This window comes from Myxine glutinosa, chromosome 1 (assembly GCF_964187855.1).
Source record: "Myxine glutinosa chromosome 1, kmMyxGlut1.1, whole genome shotgun sequence".
Lineage (NCBI taxonomy): Eukaryota > Metazoa > Chordata > Myxini > Myxiniformes > Myxinidae > Myxine > Myxine glutinosa.
The window spans coordinates 411,264,692-411,283,971 of NC_136261.1; the positions used below are offsets into that span (position 1 = coordinate 411,264,692).

The window sequence follows — 19,280 nt, forward strand, 5'->3', positions numbered from 1 at the left end:
AATTACAGTAATCATTACAGTAATTGCAGTAATCTTATTACAGTAATTGCATTACATTAACTCAGGCACCTGTTGAGTGAGGAGGCTGATGTTTGGACATGACACTGACCGGGTGAGGTGGCTGTCAAGGAAAATATTGATTTATTGATTAGTCATTTAATAAATTAACTCGTTGATTTATAAATGACTTATTTAATTAAAAGTCCTCAGAGATACATCTTCGGATGAAATACTTGCAGATTGGTTATGCTGTGAGCCAATTGATTAAGGAAAATATTTTGTGATGGCCATATTGGCAATTTCGTGGCCATATTCGTGGCAACTCAGTTAGTGCCACTGCACCTTTAAAATGCATCCCTGCGTTCATTTTTCGATCGATTGAGTTGAAATTTTGAACAATCGGATCTGGACTGTCATTGTTAACGACTCTAGCACGCACTCGTCCAATCAGGATGGAGCGGTATGGTCCCCGGATCATCACTGCCCGCAGTTTTAATTAATTTTACTTTTTCTCTTGGACATATAATTTTGAAGACATGCATGTCATGATAGAGGAAATGTTTGTTCTGTTAAACGGAATAAATGTTGTTTATTTGTGTGGGTGTGTATTTTTGTGAACTTGGATATATTTTTCACGACTAATTCCAGTTAACATCCTGCACAATTTGCTCGTTTGCTGGCCGAGTCGAAATTGCGTTGAGTTTCTATGGCATGCGCCATTAAAAGCGCAGTGTAATGGTTGAGCTCCCTTTATTTCGTTTTGGTCATGCGGATGAGCAAACAAAGTGACAAATGCTGCGACTGGAGCAGTAAAGGCGATGTTTTTTAAATGGAAACGATTTTTGTGGGTGTCTATTTTGAGTATTTTGGATATATTTTCACGACTAATTCCAGTTATCGTCCTGCAAAAGGTCTGCTCGTTCTTTTCCTTTGAGTCGTAAATTCCTGTTGAACTCTCATTAAAAAGCGGAATTAAGTACGCTGTGTGATGATGGAGATCCTTGATGACGAATCAGGAATAGTGAATGAGCAGACAAATATCACGGATGGTACACCAGATAGGGAAAATGTAGATGAAACCCCTTTTGCTCAGGTGCTGTGTAGCGCTGCACAAAGATCCATATGAGCGGGGCCTGGGTGCTGTGTAATTAGTACACAAAGAACCAATTACTAGGGTGCTGAATAAACACAAAGATCCATTTTTGGAGCTGGTTCTCCCGGTGCTGTGATTTATTCAAAGAACCAAATCTTGCAAGAATTAAGATATGATTTGTCGACATTAGAAATACTTTAATATATGTAACGATTTTGTAACGATCATCCTGCAAAAGGTCTGCTCGTTCTTTTTCCTTTGAGTCGTAAATTCCTGTTGAATTCTCATTAAAATGCGGAATTAAGTACGCTGTCTGATGATGGAGATCCTTGATGACGAATCAGGAATAGGGAATGAGCAAACAAATATCACGGATGCTGCGGCTAGAGCAGTGGGAGCGATTTTTGAATTGTTCAATGATTATTCGATATTGTTATGACTTATTGTCAATAGGTATACTAAGTGGCCATGAGGTAGCCTGTTGCTATGTACAGTTTTATTCTATTGTTGATTATACCACATAGCTGTGGTGATAAAGGAAATGTTCGTTTAAATAGATGATTATGATAGGACCATGACTATAAAATCATGATGATTATTATGAATGATATCATAGGGTTCAAATGCAGAATGATTGCATGAACTTGGGAAAGAACTTTCAAGCCCTATGGGATAAATTGGGTATTACAAGCGATGGAGTTTCAAAATTTAGCATGATTGAAGGAATTTGACAGTCCCATTTCAGGAGTTTTACGAAATTTATATTGCCAAGAGATTTTGGGTACTATTAAAAGGAAAATGATGAGATATTTTTCCCAAAGAACTTTAATATCTGCCATCCATTTTGGCTGTCTCACGAATGAAGGATGAGTTGCCTTTAGTGGTTGCAAAGAAAATTTGTGGAGACCAGGCAAAATGGGAAAATATGTCAGATATGACCCTAGGACAGGACGGCGATTCATCAATTGACATGAGGTACGAATCCGAGGTGACGACCGATGAAATTCGATCTCAGTCAATGGATGGACCTGTCCTGACATCATTGGGGAAAGGGCTTATGCAAGGAGTCATTCAAAATGATTAATTTGATTTATTGATGAATATTGATGAATTAATTGAAATTGAATAATTGATTGAATTGTTAATTGATTGAATCTAATTGATTGAATTTAATTGCATAAATTGAACTGAATAAATTGAATTGAATATATTGATTGTTTGATTGATGAAAATGCGGTCTCAAGAAAGAAGCTTTGATATCTTTGCGAGATATTATCAATGTGGAGACAACCTGGGAAAATTGAGCAAGGTGGTGAGTTTATATACAGATATATATGTGCGGTTACCATTGTGTGATTTCCCCGTCAAACAGAGCGGACACCTGAGGATTCACCCACTTCATACTGACCCTCCGGCTCATCTGCAAATACTGATCTGTGAGATTGGATTGTGCAAAAGCCACAGCTGAGGGAGATTCTCTGGAAATCACCGTGCGAACAGGTGGAGAGATCCTTCCTGGAGGTACGAGTGAAGCTTTAGAGGAACCTGGAACAAGCTACAACACATCCAACGCTACTTTGATAAAAGGCAGAATGGGAAATGGAGCCTGCAAGAACACACAAGGACAACCAGAGATTCCACAAAAAGGTACTTGTACACATCATATGTACGACCGTTATGGTGCCGAAGCTATAAGGCAGGTCGAGAATTGGTATTTGTGGACAAAGGGACATGATGAGGAGTTTCCAAGAGATGGTACATTTGAGCGAAGTCGATTGGAAAGATTGGAACAAAGATTGAAAGCCAGGAAGAGACAGAATCTAACGGTAGACTGGCTTGCATTCCATCTTTGGGATGGTGAATCCAGACAACGGGAACAGCAAGAACGGATAACGGAACTAGAACTTAAAATAAAAAGGATACAGGATACAGTGGAGGAGACAAATGCACAACTGCCCTCGAAATTAGGAATGAAAGTCACAGTTGTCCCATCTGATTTCCAGTTGTCTCCCCAAAAAGGACGGTACAGAGAATTTTTTCGTGTTTCAGGAGATAACGAGAGATTGCAGTGGCAACTCAGGGATGTAGAGATGCAGCCCAGCAATACAAGTGCACAGGTGCACAGATCAGACAACGACAGAAACCGGTGTTTCGAGTGTGGAAAGATGGGACATTGGAGAAGAAGATGTCCGTATGTCAACAGGAAGACAAGGTCATGGGGCAAACCAAGATCAAGGGTACCAGTGCTTACCGGTACCTCAGACAATGATTAGGCCTTCATTGCTGCAAATCCCAAATGATGATTGGCCTCAACAGATTCGATTACTGGACAAACATGAATAACTGTCGATGATTCTTGTGTCTGAAAAGTTTTCAGAGCAAGAATGATTCATTTTTTCTTTTTGCTTGTTAAACAAATTAATAATTAATTGATCAAATGCCAAAATTGGATCTTCTATTTTGGGCACAGCAATTTTAAATTTACAAAGTTTGGAACAATTGCGTTGCAATTTTTTTGGCAAACCAAGTGACAAGAGTCACATGATGATCAGGTGGGAATTTCGGACTATTGTTCCGCACGATTGATAGGTCAATGGTCGACTGACATGCAAATGGGTGTGTAGTCAAAATTTGGATAGATTATTGTGAAGGCTGAAAGGGTAATTTCAATGTGACATCATAAGGGTTTTCTAAGAATGGACTTTTGGTTTATTTGTCTATAAGCATTTTGGATTTGACTGACAAATTTTATGAAATTGAAATAAAATTGACACCCATCTGATCTGTAAATAATGGTTCCAACGCAAACAAATATGCATAATGCATGTGTGTGTGTGTTTTTGTGTATCAATCTTACAAGATTGTTGACACCGACAGTGTGCCTGTCTGGAAATGGATAGTTTTATGTGGATGGGATTGGGATATGTGGATGGGATTGAATATCCAGAGAATCCGTAAAATAAAATAGAAATATAATTTGATTATGAACATTATCTCTTTTGTCAAGGGAAATGGAATATAAAAAATTTGATGTGCTGGGTTATGAGCAGCCATTAATTAATAGTAAAATTGTGAGTAATTTTGGGATTCCATTTTTTTGAATTTTTGAATTTTTGAATTTTATCAGCATATAAATTGTGCTGTATGTATGGATGTGTTTTAGGCATAGATGATATGGGAAAATAGTAAAGAAAATTTTGCTGGTTTGAACTATTGTGGGTTTTCAGTTCTGGAGTTTAAACAAAGTCACTGGTTAACAGATGAGAAAGGATAGTAAATAAATTATTCTCTGCTGGGCAAATTAAGTACGATATTACTAAGACTTATGAGAGCTATTGTTCCGCCTTACAGCAGTGGAAAATTATTGGGAAAAAATTAGATCCAACATAATGAATCTATAAAAGAATGTGATAGGGATAATATCCTCAATTTGTACTAATTATTTGATTGTGGGTAAAGGAATTAAGTCATCGTAGTGGATTGTTAACAGCAGCCTGAAAATGTCCTGAGAGTGTGCATCCATGTAATCAGAAATCCCAGATTTGTTTTTTACAAACAACATTTTGGTAGAGGTCTTGTGTGGAACACTTCCTTGGTAGATAAAAAACGGTACTGCATGCTGGCAGCCACTGTTGCGGCCAGTTAGGCCAAACAAATTGAGAGGAAATTGTAGTTAAATACGTAAGTTACACATGGCTATTTGTAAAAAAGGAAATTTGTTGAGATGGGAAACATTTTTTCGAAGGTTTATTAAGGTGTTATAATATGACATGTGGCAAGGCAAACTATTGGATGGGAAAATTAGATCTGGCTATAGAATAAATTTATTGACCCCTTGAAGTTAATTCTTCGAATCATTGTTTCACTGGCATTTTTTGTTCAAATTGGAAATAGTTTGGTAGAGCTTTGGTTAAAACCTTTGGTTGCGGTATCTTGGAACGAAATGACAAACCATAGGAGATTGATAAGAATAGAAAAAAAAAGATGGACCCAAAATAGAAAGTTGGATTCATGCCCCTCATTGCAAACAAGCACATGGGGCTAAGGTGGACGATCCCACAGAAAATGAGGCTGCACCTAGCAGCCCAGCAGAACATTCAGTGGTAGATAAATGATAGTAGTGATTTACAGTCATTTGAATTACATTTTAACACCCCTTGCATTGATAAACATTACAAATTCAACATTTAATATTCCTACTTAAATTAGGGAAGATAGTGACATTTATTTGCCTACATGACATACCATTATCTACTGATATTAGCGCAACATGAGGGATAATGTATCACAACTACACTCATGATTAGGGGATTTAGTTCGACCCCGGGAGATAGGGGGATCAGGGTAAGACAAATAATCTGATTTATGTTACATATTAAGGGATTTTCTTTATTTACCTTTTAGGAAGCTTGTTAGTTTGGTATATAATGTTAAATGTCATCGACATATAACTATGTCATAGGTATGAATATATACAAGGAGTAGCAGACTTGTTTGTTGGTTTAGTAGTTATATTGGCAATTATTTTAGTGGTGGCTTGCTTGAAAGCCTTAGTGACGGTGTGTTTGAATAAGGTAACCAACAACACGATGATAACGCATGAAGTGACAAATGAGGAAAGAAATGTGGAACCAGAAAAGGAAGACTTTTATGGCGACATAAACAGTAGAATTAAGATAATGGCATAACGACAATGTTATGAGTTGTGTCAATTACAATATCAATGAACTCATATCACCACGAGTGACACACTGTTAGGAAAAAAAAAAAAAAAAAAAAAAAAAAAAGGAAAAGAAAAAGTGGAGAGGAATTATGGTAATACATTATGCTTAATTTGTTGGTTTGGGAAAATTGTTGTTGGGAATTAGGTATTCCCGTTTGTGATTGTAATCATATACAATGCTATTCTTAGTTTAGTAATAAAATACATACCTGATTGAATATTATTTGTGTGACGCATATAAATGAATATAACTTTTTGTGTTAAGGAAAAACAACAAATTGTTGAATGTGAAACTGTCGGAAGATATACATGATTATGCTGATTTCATGGTAAGATGTACCCTATCTGATTCAGTGTGTGTGGAAAGCAGATTCAGATGTGACTGAGCATAAGGATAAGACGAGATCACATTTTGAAGGGAGTGCTAACGGAATTGGGAAGAAGTTCGAGAAAGAAAATTTGTGGCTAAAAAATGAAGTTAATCGTGGCATACACCCTCTTTCTCAAAGAATGATGAAGACATTCTCCCGTGTAACTTGGAGATGAATGCTTACCTTCACCAAGGAAATTTATGTGACCATTTGCCTGGATCACACTGCAACATATGAAAGAAAGGCGATCACTTACTCTTGTTCGAAGACTTCGAACATTCACCACATCAGAAGTTGCAGGACAACGACATTTTACCTGCAACCTCTGTGAAATGCGGGGACATATGTTATTACTTCACCAACGTCCGGGGAACCAGCATGGAGCTGCAAAAAACGGCTGTGCCCTTGTCACAACAGCTGTGCACGATTCTGCTGGTTGCTCCTGGTAAGGACCATGAATGACCTGAACACCATGGTCCCAACATCATTGTGGATGCATCCGGCATCCCTGTTCCACATCTTGCTGGCCAATCAACGTCACACCAATACTTGCTGCCCACTCATAATGAGGGAAGAGGCAAGTCGACTACAACTGGGCGAAGGCCTTGTTCAAGGAATCATTATGGTTCACAGCAAAAAGTGGCAAGAATGCTACATGGAGAGAAGGGTCAGTCTATGACTCCGCAGTGTTACCACAACAGCGAAATCCTACACGAAGTAGTGCAGGAGCTATGAAGACATTAGGAGAAAATGTTTCATACCTGGATTCAAACACAAGTGATCAGCCCTTCCTTTCAAACAAAGTCAACATTTGTGTGGAGGCAAACGTTTTTGTGCCAGATGGTGCAGATGCTTTACAAAACTTGAAAATGAAGTGAAATTGTTGTATCTTGGTGATGGTGAAGTGTTGTTTTGAAAATATATTTGTGATGCAAATGCAATAGATTGAACGATATGGAAGAAGTCAATGACCAACGAAATGTTTTGTGATTCTTGCAGGATGACGGTGTATGCCTAAGGGAATTTGATAACCAAAGTGATTGATTATTTACTTATACTTGTAATGATGTTTACTAGTAGTGATTGATTATTTACTTATACTTGTAATGATGTTTACTAGTAGTGATTGATTGTTTACTTATATTGATGTTTAGATTAATGGTTAATATAAACAAAAACAAAAAGATGAGGGAATTGTGGAAGTGTAACTCAGTGTAACATATTGATTGGCCCTGGTAACTTATTAATTAACCTGGTAACAAAGCAGATACATTTTATGTGTATGAACAATGTAATCTCTTGAAACACCTGGTCAAGGCCCCAGGCTAGAGCACCCCCCCCTGCTGTGATTTCCATTTACACAGCAGGAGGGGAGCGAGCTGATGCCAGGACTCGGTGCGATGCATGACCCCGGGACATTAGCGGAGAGGAGATTAAGTCCAGTTTGGCGATATAACGAGAGCAAACGTTGAGTAAAGTACACTTGTCCTCAGAGGCCCTGCCTGACGGAACGATGGAATGAACGAGTACTTGCTACGTGAAGCGCTGACCGAACGGGAGTGTCGGATGGAGAGAAGGACCAGCGAAAAGAGCTAACCTGATCCATTATATTATGCGGTATCATTTTGGTAATTGGATGAAGTGAATACAGTTTAATAAACGAGACCTTTTGTAACCTGTGTCCGGTCTTTGGAGTCCTGTGAGTCCCCCAGTAAATTCCCTGACAGTGCTTTGCCGACTCCGGTTTACAGCACCAGACACATTTTGTTTTTTCATGTATCAGCCCTTCTACACTTGATCGCAGCCGCTTGGCAGGTGGAGAAGCAGCCGGGGGGAAAGCCTCAGACATGGACGAAGACTGAGATTGGCATTCCTTGACTTCTCGTTTTTTCTGTCTTGTCTTGGCCTGCTCCAGTTTATTAGCATTCCATAAGGTCAGCCTACATGATTTATGGACACATTGTCTGCCTGGACCATTATCCCAATTGACTGTTGCATAAACGTCTCCGAACTTGTCAAGACCGCTCCATAACAGGGCTTTTTTCTTGAGATTTTCCCAACTCTCAACGGAGGTAACGACATCAGTGGCTTCATTGCAAAGCCCGCCACACTGGAGGACACACGGAACGGTGGACATTCTCTTGACAGCTATCTTCTGAATACTGCGCTTCTCAGTGCCGTCTCATTCGCTCGTATACTCCCTGGAAAGACAGAAATAAGTATATGACATTACACACACAGACAAATAAAAAACAAGAAAATAGCAATTCACTAATCAGGACCTCAATTCCGTGGCCAGTATAGATTTAGCCAAAATAATGTGTTAATTCATGATCATATGTTCTCCCATTTAAAAGTTGCATTTTTGCTCTACTGGATGGTGGCCATCTTGGATTTCTGGGTCAAAATAATGTCATAACGTCAAACTAATGTCAGATTCGGAATCCTCGTGGTCAAATTACCCAAAAAAGTGTCTTTGTACGTGATTCTAGGTGTTTTGGTTCAAAACATAATTTTTCAAGATAGTGCCGGCGGTCATCTTGGATTCGGGCCTCTGGCGAAAAATGCCGGGATTTTTGGGAGGGACATAGAGGCTATTTTTGTTATAAAATGTCAATAGAAGTCAAATCAATCGTCAAACCTTACTAGCCAGAAAATGGTCACGGAATTGAAGTTTTGGACCTAACTATAAATATCGCACTTTATCTGGCAATTAAAATGTCCAGATTTATTTGATCGTCTGCTCTAATCTTGCTGATATTTTCCCCATTCCAGGGAGCATCAGAGTTGAGAACGTTTGAGCGAGGATTGCACTAAGATGACCACTACTCCCATCGTGATAGTGTGGTTGATCTCCAGCAGGATCTTAAAATGGAAATTGACAAGAAATGACAGAGCGATGTCATCACAACTACTGCTATTCTATGGAAGCTCATGACGCTGCAGGCTCCACAAACAAGTCCATAATCATCGTGTATATCCGCTACCGATCACCAAACAGTGGAAAGCCAGAGAGTCGTTCCCTTGGTGTTTGGGAATGATATACGACAGGTGCGGATTGCAACTTTCATGTGATAAAAGAGCTGCTGAATGAAAAGGGACTGGAAATTTACAAAATGGTTGGAATGGTTACAGATGGAGCTTCAGTGACGCGCGATTCTCGGACTGGTGTTGTAAATAAGTACGTGTTCTCCATGATAACAACAAAAACTAGAACGGCACTCAGTGGAGAGCATACTGCATTACCTTTCCAAAAAATTTCGTCCAAATCCATCCATAACTTTTTGAGATATCCTGCTATGTATCGTTTTTGGCCCTGTCTCCCAATGGTGAAGAATCACTTAAAAAGAAATAATTTTCATATCCGAATCCATACTCACATCTTCACCAAAATCGAATCAAATCGTCCTTGTCAGACACCCAATATGTCCACCAAGTTTTGTCCAAATCCGTCCACAACTTTTTGAGATATCGTGCGATGTATCGTTTTTGGCCCGATCTCCCAATGGTGAAGAATCACTTTTAAAAATTGTAGTAGCCGGATGCGAATCCGGATCTTCACCAAAATCTAATCGTTTCGTCCTTGTCACATGAGCTACATATCTGCCAAATGTCGTCCGAATCCGTCCACAACTTCTTGAGATATTTTGTTCACAGGCAAACAGACAGGGATGAAAGCAGAACCTCCATCCACCTTTAATGGCGGAGGTAATGATCATCTTCATTGATACATCAACCATTTATATTGATTTGTTTTCTTCCCCCCAACCTAAACCCACTCCAGTTTCAAAACTAGAACGCCACTCAGTAGAGCGCGTAATCCCGCCGTGGGTGGCCGCTGCTGAGGCCTATCTTCCAATGGCAAAAACATCCTTCAAAAAATTCCTGGATCCGGAATAATATCCTGAGATTCACCAAAAACTAATCAATTCTTCCTTATCCCGAGGGCAATCATCCCACCAACATTCATCCAAATCCGTTCAGAACTTTTGCAGATATATTGTACACAAACACACGAACACACAAACACACACACGGACGGACACGATCAAATGCATTACTCCCTGGTGGGAGTAATGATTGCTCCATTCCTGATTGGCAACCTCTGTGTGGCACATCAAATGCAACTCGCTGCAAAGAATGCGGGAAATCAAATCCTGGAGATCCAAAAGTACATCGGGAGCCTCAGCACCTTCACCTGGGCGATGAAGAACTCTTCCAAAGTCACTCGGACACTGGAAACCAGCAAGGAGCTTCACTCCCAACAGGTGACCGAGATTAAACGAGTCTTCTCCGCCAGGTGGGTTCATAATGCAACATGGAATGCCTGAAATAACTTCAGAATGTCGATCAATAATTGTAGGAATTAGCTCGATTATTAAGGGGAGACGTTACCTTGTCTGCGCAATCACTGAATAAAACGCATTGATCCTTGGTTACCTTTATCGATTGTTGCCTCGCCATTTTCGTTATCATTAGCGAAATTGAACGTAATTTGTTGAATGTAATGCAGAAATTGAAAGCTTAAATCGTTACGTTTTGTCTCGATATTTATTGTGTGTCTTGACGGGTTATCTTGAGTGTTTATAAACAACAAACAAATTTCCTGAAAAATAAAATGTTTTTTTTTTAAACACATCTGCTGCAGGTGGTTGTAGTTCTGCGACAGGACGCAGGACATCGCTCGGTTCATCCCATCAACAAAATCATCGCTATTCGTGCAGCTATAGAGGATCATTCAGATTCCACAGGGAAAACGTAATTGATAGACCTGGCCAAGGACCTTTACCTTCACCTTCACCTCACCTTCACTCCTTCATTCCTCTTTTCTCCCGCCTCTGGAACAAACTCCCTCACTCTCTTCACTCCCACTCCTCCCTCCAGGTCTTCAAAACGGCTGTTCACCACCATCTCTTATCCTCCCCCATCCAAAACCTTGATCTTTTCTACCCCCGCTAATTTCACCCCAAATCCACTTTTTTTCTTTTCTTTTTTTTGCATACAAGATCGAGGCTCGTGAAAGAGCTAACATCAATCACACAAAAAGTCAAACCGACACACAAAACACAAAAAAGAAGGGGAGCGGCAGACAAGATGGGGTGAGAGGGGGAAGGACACAAACACAACATTTGAGAGCAGGGACATCGGGAGAAATGTGGGAGTGGGAGGGCTTTGGGGGAGGTGGGAGAGGTATAAAACATATGAACACTGCAAGGACTTCCAGGAAAGAAGTTGGAATTTCAAAAAAAAGTGTATCTGGGGTGAATTAGTGGGGGTAAAAAAGATCAAGGTTTTGGATGGGAGAGGATAAGAGATGGTGGTGAACAGCTGTTTTAAAGACCTGGAGGGAGGAGTGGGGTTGAAGGGAGTGGGGGAGTTTGTTCAAGAGGAGGGAGAAAAGGGGAATGAAAGAGTGAAGGTGAGCAGAGAGCCTAGATTTTGGCAGTTTAACCATAAGAGGGTTGCAGGCAGATCTTGTGCGACCTGAAGGAATATTGGGGGGACAGAGCACAGAGAGAGCTGGGGGAGCAAGGCCGGAGAGGAGTCGGTAGAAGACAGAAAGACCACCAACCTGCCTGCGGTGAGTGAGTGAAAGGCCCTCGGAGTTACCTTCATCGCAGGAGATTCCAATGATTCTGAAAGCTTTGGTTTCAACAGCGTGAAGCCGAGCTTGGTGTGAGGCAGGAGCACCAGCCCAGAGGGGGGAACAGTATTCCATTGAGCTGCGGATGATAGCCTTGTATGTGGCTAGGAGCTCAGGTGTGCCAAGGAAGGACTTCGCACGACGGAGGATGCCCAGTCGGCGACTGGCTTTGGAGGCCAGCTTGGAAATGTGGTTTTCCCAAGAAAGATCATGGCAGATAGTGAGACCCAAAAGCTTGAGCGACAGAACTTCTTGGAGAGGATTGTTGAGAAAGTAGATGGGATGGTTTTCCAGTCGGTCCTTTCGGAGAGACATTGTAAGAGTGTGAGATTTGTCAGGATTGAAAGACATGTTCCACTTGTTTGACCAGTCTGTAATTTTTTCCAGGTCTGCAGAGAGTGAGGAGGCTGCAGACTGCCGACCTGAGGGATGAGGAATGGAGCGGCAGATAGTGGAGTCATCAGCAAAGAAATAGAGAGGATTTTCCAGAGAGTCGGAGAGATCATTGATGAAGACCAGAAATAGCACAGGGCCCAGAACACTACCTTGGGGAACTCCAGCCAGAACAGGAAGGGGAGATGAGAGAAATCCATTCAGGGCCACACGTTGCCTTCGACCAGAGAGGAAGTCCGCAAGCCATGAGTGTAGATTTCCATGGATACCATAGGAGGAGAGTTTGGTGAGCAGAGCTGGGTGCCAGACCGTATCGACCTGCCAGAGCTGGGTGCCAGACCGTGTATCACTTTTTTGAAATACCAACTTCTTTCCTGGAAGTCCTTGGTGTCCTTGTGTTTTATTCTTCTCCCACCCTCCCCTTCCCACGCCTCCTCCCCCAAGCCCTCTCCCTCCCACACATCTCCCGATGTCCCTGCTCTCAAATGTTGTGTTTGTGTGCTACCCTTTCTCTCCCCATCTTGTCTGCCGCTCCCTCTTTTTATATATTTTGTTTGTCTGTTTGAAATCTTTTTTTTTGTGATAAATGTTAGCTCTTTCCCGAGCCTCGATTCTATATAGAAAAGGATATCGCAACTTACAAAATTTTCCATGCTTACGCACTTCTTGGCCGATGCAATCCGCTTCCTTGGCATCTTGAGAAAGAGCATACTGGTGGCAAATCCAAGTTGCCAGCAGCTGAAGAAGCAGATCAGCACGTGGATCTTTGTGTTGCAGTCCTTGGGTCACATGGGTGGGCCCTACATGAGAGAGCTGAAGAAGCAGATCGGCACGTGGATCTTTGTGTTGCAGTCCTTGGGTCACATGGGTGGGCCCTACATGAGAGAGCTGAAGAAGCAGATCGACACGTGGATCTTGTTTCTGGGTGACATTATAACCAGGATGGAAACAACATTTCCAGACTAATAGATAATGAGTGCTTTTGACATATTTTCTCCAATAATAATTTCCGGGGAAGAAGCTAATGGCGAGTTTGACGGACTTGTTGATCTCTACGGAAGAGGAAAGCTCTTGAATTGGAAAAAATCACGACAGACCGATTGATCCCCGAGGCAGCAAGACTGGGGAGGACATCGTTGCAAAACGTCGTTTCCAAGTTCAGGTGAACGCAGGAGTTTTATTCACGGTTCCGAAAGACGAATCCAGGTGATTATCCCAATGTGACTCGGCTTGTAGCTGTCGGTCTCACCGTTCCAGTCACCTCTGTTAATGGTGAACGTGGTATTCTGAAGTACAATGCAATAAAGACAGACAATAGGAATTCCTTGAGAGTTGAGAATTTTGATTGATTGATAACTTTTAACTCCGAAACCTCTCACTTCCAAGACTTTGACGATGACACGGCCTTCATCGAGTGGTGCTCCATGAAAGAAAGACTGGCGTTTGACTTCAGGATATGGAAGTACGAGACGTCTGAAGCTCACTCAGTGGCGGTGCATGACCTTGAGGATCCAGAAGTAGATGTCTGACAAGAACACCCTCTCGATCTGAGCAAGGACTATGAATGAAAAAGGGGTTCATCCTGTCAGTTTGGAGTTATTGACATTTTGGAATTTCCTTGCTTGTGTTGGACTGCTCTTTATGTGTTGGTGCTGGAATTGAAAACTGTACACGACATTCATTTTGAAATGTGACATTACAGGTTGTATTATGATTCCCCGTTTCATTTTTAATCGTGTTCCTTTATTTCTATACGCTTATGTTATATTTTGTTTGATTGTAACACTCAAACGAATCTGTAGCCTGATTACTTTCACATAAAAATAACTCAACACTAAATTTGTGATTAGTTGATGGTGTTGAGATTACAAACAACACAAAATACAGACTTCGAATGTGGTGGAGTTTACCATGAAATAAATGTTATTTTCTCCATTGTCTTTTATGTCATTTCTCTTTTAATGACAGTAATATATTTCATCAAAATTGAACAAAATTAATTATTTTATTTTATGCCAATATGCAAGAATGAGTTTCGTTAAAAGTGTCTCAATGTGATTAAAAGGAGTCTTGGATTCTGTGGACAAGTGATCCCATCTGCTCTTGGAGAGGTCGCACATGGACGGGATCACCATTTCCTCTGGGGTTCTCAGAGATCCCGGGGCATCCACGGAGAGGACCCACATGGACGTGATCCCATCTGCTCTCGGCATCCACGGAGAGCTCCCACGTGGACGGGATCCCATCTACTCCGGGACCCTTAGAGATCCTGGGGCATCCACTGAGAGGTCCCACATAGACAGATCCCATCTAGTCCACGGTCCTCAGAGATCCCCCGGCATCCACGGAGAGGTCCCACATGGACGGGATCCAATTTGCTCTCGGCATCCACGGAGAGCTCCCACATTGACAGATCCCATCTCGTCCAGGGTCCTCAGAGATCCCCGGGCATCCACAGAGAGGTCCCACGTGGACGGATCCCATCTGCTCCGGGATCCTTAGAGATCCTGGGGCATCCACGGAGAGGTCCCACATGGACGGGATCCAATTTGCTCTCGGCATCCACGGAGAGCTCCCACATGGACAGATCCCATCTCGTCCAGCGTCCTCAGAGATCCCTGGGCATCCACAGAGAGGTCCCATCTGGACGGATCCCATCTCGTCCAGGGTCCTCAGAGATCCCCGGGCATCCACAGAGAAGTCCCACGTGGATGGATCCCATCTAGTCCAGGGTCCTCGGAGATCCCCGGGCATCCACAGTGAGGTCCAACGTGGACAGATGCCATCTAGTCCAGGGTCCTCAGAGATCCCGGAACTTTTCTTGTTTTAGCCAAGTTTTTTACCTCACACTTTAAAAGTGAAAAGCGGCATTAATCAATCAGTTCACTTTGTCTGTCAACAAACTTCACTTTATGATCGAGGATCAACTTAATTTCAATTGAATGTTTTTTGTTGAACATGAATCGGAAAAATAACCTGCAAGTTCAGCAGAACTTTGGCTCTGAATTTGTCCCGATCGCGCATTCCCAGAGAGGAGAGAAGTTTGTTACTGTCTGGAAGTCAAGGAAAACTTAAAATCATTCCAAACAGGAAACTAACTGTTTTCAATGATGTCCTGGAGGACACAAACAACGGGCACAAAAAACTAATGAAACCTGTTAAATAAGGTGGTGTAAATTGTAAAAGACGCTGCATCAACGGCGGTAAAATTCCGTAAAAAAAAAATAATTCTACGTCTTTAAAATCGTTATTTTATTTCAATTGAATTATATACGTGAACATGAGAACACAAATATCTGCTGAAAGTACGGTACAGGCATGGCAGCACTTTGAGGTGGGCCTAAACATGCAGGATGAGTAAGGCCAGTCCATACAAATGAAAGATTTTCCTCCTACACCACGAGAAGAGACAAGAACAAGCGATTCGGTTTTGGTTCAAGTGGGATCCAGATCGGAGGTATTCGTGTCCGATCTAACAAAACAGAAACTGTTCACCTGGTGCAGGTGTGCTCTCCACCAAGTGCTGTTCCAGTTGAGCTATTTTTCGCTTTTCGTCACTGCTCAGGTCGTTTGGTTGCATCATCATCCTCGGGCAACTTTGGTTGCATCATCATCTTTGGGTAGTTTGGGTGTATCATCCGAAGGTACTTTCGTTGCATCATCAGCCTCGGGTAGTTTGGTTGCATCATCATCCTCGGGTAGTTGGTTGCATCATCATCCTCGGGTAGTTTGGTTGCATCATCATACTCAGGACAGGAGTTCTGATTTTTAAAACCGCAACGTTCCACAGAATTCACGGGTTATTCCATTTACGAATGAACCTTCTTTTGTCATTGTAGCCGGCGGCGCCGGTGTTGTGAATAAATGCGTACGTATTATGTTGAAAACCAGATTATGCTGGATCCCTTGGCTTGAGAATTCCGAAGCTGTGACACACCAGATCGCTCAATGGAGGCCGCCATCTTGCGGATGCGGAAGTATGCATAACAAATTGAAAAAGGTTCAATAGGAGTTTGTTTCACCCGTCTTTGTTTGATTCACAATCTTATGCACCTCTAATTTGTAATTAAAATACTTTAAGACCAACCTCGGCCCGCACGGGCCTGGTTATCTTCAACGAAAATCGTCACCAAACACCGGAACTAATGAGATTCGAGCATTTGAAAAAATATTTCTAAAACCAAATCACTCAATGGAGGCCGCCATCGTCCGGATACAGAAGTTTGCATAAAAAAATTGAGAAAACGTTCAATAGGAGTTTGTTTCACTCGTCGTTGTTTGATTCACAATCTGATGCACCTCTAATGTGTAATTAAAATACTTTATAGCCGGCGGAGCCGTTGTTGTCAATAAACACGTACGTATTATGTTGAAAACCAGATTATGCTGGATCCCTTGGCTTGAGAATTCCGAAGCTGTGACACACCAAATCGCTCAATGGAGGCCGCCATCTTGCGGATGCGGAAGTATGCATAACAAATTGAAAAAGGTTCAATAGGAGTTTGTTTCACCCGTCTTTGTTTGATTCATAATCTGATGCACCTCTAATTTGTAATTATAGCCGGCGAAGCCGGTGTTGTCAATAAACACGTACGTATTATGTCGAAAACCAGATTATGCTGTATCCCTTGGCTTGAGAATTCCGAAGCGCAATGGAGGCCGCCATCTTGCGGATGCGGAAGTATGCATAACAAATTGAAAAACGTTCAATAGGAGTTTCTTTCACCCATATTTGTTTGATTCGCATCCTTATGCACCTCTAATTTGTAATTAAAATACGTTAAGACCAACCTCGTTTTCTTCAACGAAAATCGACACCAAACACCGGAACCAATGAGATGCGAGCATTTGAAAAAATATTTCTAAAAGCAAATCACTCAATGGAGGCCGCCATCGTCCGGATGCGGAAGTTTGCATAAAAAAATTGAGAAAACGTTCAATAGGAGTTTGTTTCACCCGTCTTTGTTTGATTCACCATCTGATGCACCTCTAATGTGTAATTAAAATACTTTAAAACCAACGTCGTTATCTTCAACGAAAATCGTCACCAAACACCGGAACCAATGAGATTCGAGCATTTCAAAAATGATTTCAAAAAATCTTATTACGCGTTTCGGAGGGTGAAAACGGTGTCAAATATTCTAAAATTGATGAAGAACTATTTTTTAGAAATCTCGCGGCCGTAGGGTATAGTTTTTCACGGCCGGAAATATCCGAAGTTGAGACAGAATTCACCGAATTAATCAAGAAGTAAATTTTATCAATTTTAATCTCATCCAGAATGCAAATGGTGTCATTTTGAGCTCGGTACGGTACCTACTTCAATAATCTCCTTCAATACTACCTACTACCAACTACCTAACCTACTGATGCCACAGTGATGGGTAAAATAGTGGCAAGAGGCTTTGGCTTCGCCGGCTCATTGCGGCTTTGCAGTCGGGTACGAGTACAATCTATTATAATGTGCATTTGATGAACAATATCGATATGTATTAACAATAGCAATTTTAGAATTTTAATGTGATGATTGTTACATTTGTATACATTCAATGAGTTATTCATTGTTCCACTTTACCTGCTTTTTTACCAATACTAATTTCACCCCCTTCATTTCACAATAGTCCCATCTATTTAAACATCAGGGGAAAACGTTTTTTAAAAATAGATTAATCACGTGACCATGCTTTCTTTCCTCGAGATTGAGCATTCCCTTTACGCTGTGTTTATCACCACTCACAAGGTGATGTGTTTTGTGGGTAAAGTGACACCATCCTCGGTCTCATCTCGAAACATTGTGGACCACGATCGGTGTCGCGATATCTCGCATCTCTCGTGATCTCGGGTTGCATTGCATGACGTCATCAAATTTGGGTTCCCTTGGGCACGTGACCATTATGCATTTGTGTTAAGCCGCCATTACAGACAGAGCAGCGTCACTCGCACGTGGTTCATTCCTCACCCGGAAGCAGTCCCTGCTTCTTCTTTAACTTCACATTTATTTTCGGTCTGTAATGTGGCGATGCATACAAATTGCTGACGTCATAAACAATATTATAACAAAGAGGGAGAAGAACGATGCGCGGAAAGAGGAAGTATTCAACAACGATGAAGAACTTCCGGGTGATCGTGTAAACTTCGGATTGTAACTTAAGAAGGTACACGTGATCGGATCGGTGAAGAGGTTAAACATTGAACTCTGAAAAAGATTAGCTGAGGATCCAAAGTTGGTATGCAATTTCATTTGTTTCTTTGATACATAATACATTTACTGCTTAAGCTGTAAGACATTGATTTTATGTAAATTTGCCGCTTTGTGAGGTCAATGCTTTGCAAACGGTTTGTATTTCGCCATTGCTGATTTCTCGTGCAGAACGACAATCTGCTGTATGACATTGATTGTTTGTATTGAAGCCGAATGATGTGATCTGCAATAATGGATATTCGTTAGTAATTTGCTGTTTGTTTCTCATGTTGTAGTTTCACGGAGTCAACGAATAAAACGCTTTCTGTGCGAGACCAAAGGTTTCCTGTAATCCTATTTGCACGGTGTTCCTCTTCTTCACAATTCTAGCCCCTGCGGTTCCTCTTCTTCATAATCTGAACTCCAGCGGTTACACTTGGTGTGACGGTCGGTAGGTTACAGTTACACAGTCATTGCCATGGAACTTGACACTCGAGCGTCATGCGCCACTATTTCAGAAACTGTATATTACTATTTTAAGAAATTTTAACTGGGCTTAACATACGTTTTCACAGTATGTGTGTAGTCTTCTAACTTCAGTCGCTGTCAGGACTGGTTCTCTCCGGGCACTGCGGCTTCCTCCACCAAAAGAAGTAAGCTTGCAGTAAGATCAGTGCCGACAGATCAGACGATAGCGCCGTTGCAACGGCAATGTGTGACTGTCGTTAATCAAACCGAGCTTTCTTTCTTTCTTTATGTAAACCGCTTATACCGGTACGGTAGGTGCAGGACAACATCATAAATCACACAAACCTACTGAGCATGGGAGCATGGGATTGAAGCCTAATTCGGCTTTTCAGGTCTACCACTAAAGA

General features: G+C 41.5%; 1 protein-coding gene across 1 annotated transcript in view; it reads left to right on the forward strand.

The window, feature by feature from the left end:
* LOC137417681 (NACHT, LRR and PYD domains-containing protein 12-like) overlaps positions 1-18,757 on the forward strand; it is a 229,634-nt gene extending 210,877 nt beyond the window's left edge. The window contains exon 24 of the mRNA XM_078770500.1: positions 18,702-18,757. The gene's annotated coding sequence lies outside the window, so the exon portion shown is untranslated. The remainder of the gene's footprint in view (positions 1-18,701) is intronic.
* Positions 18,758-19,280: the final 523 nt, after the last annotated feature.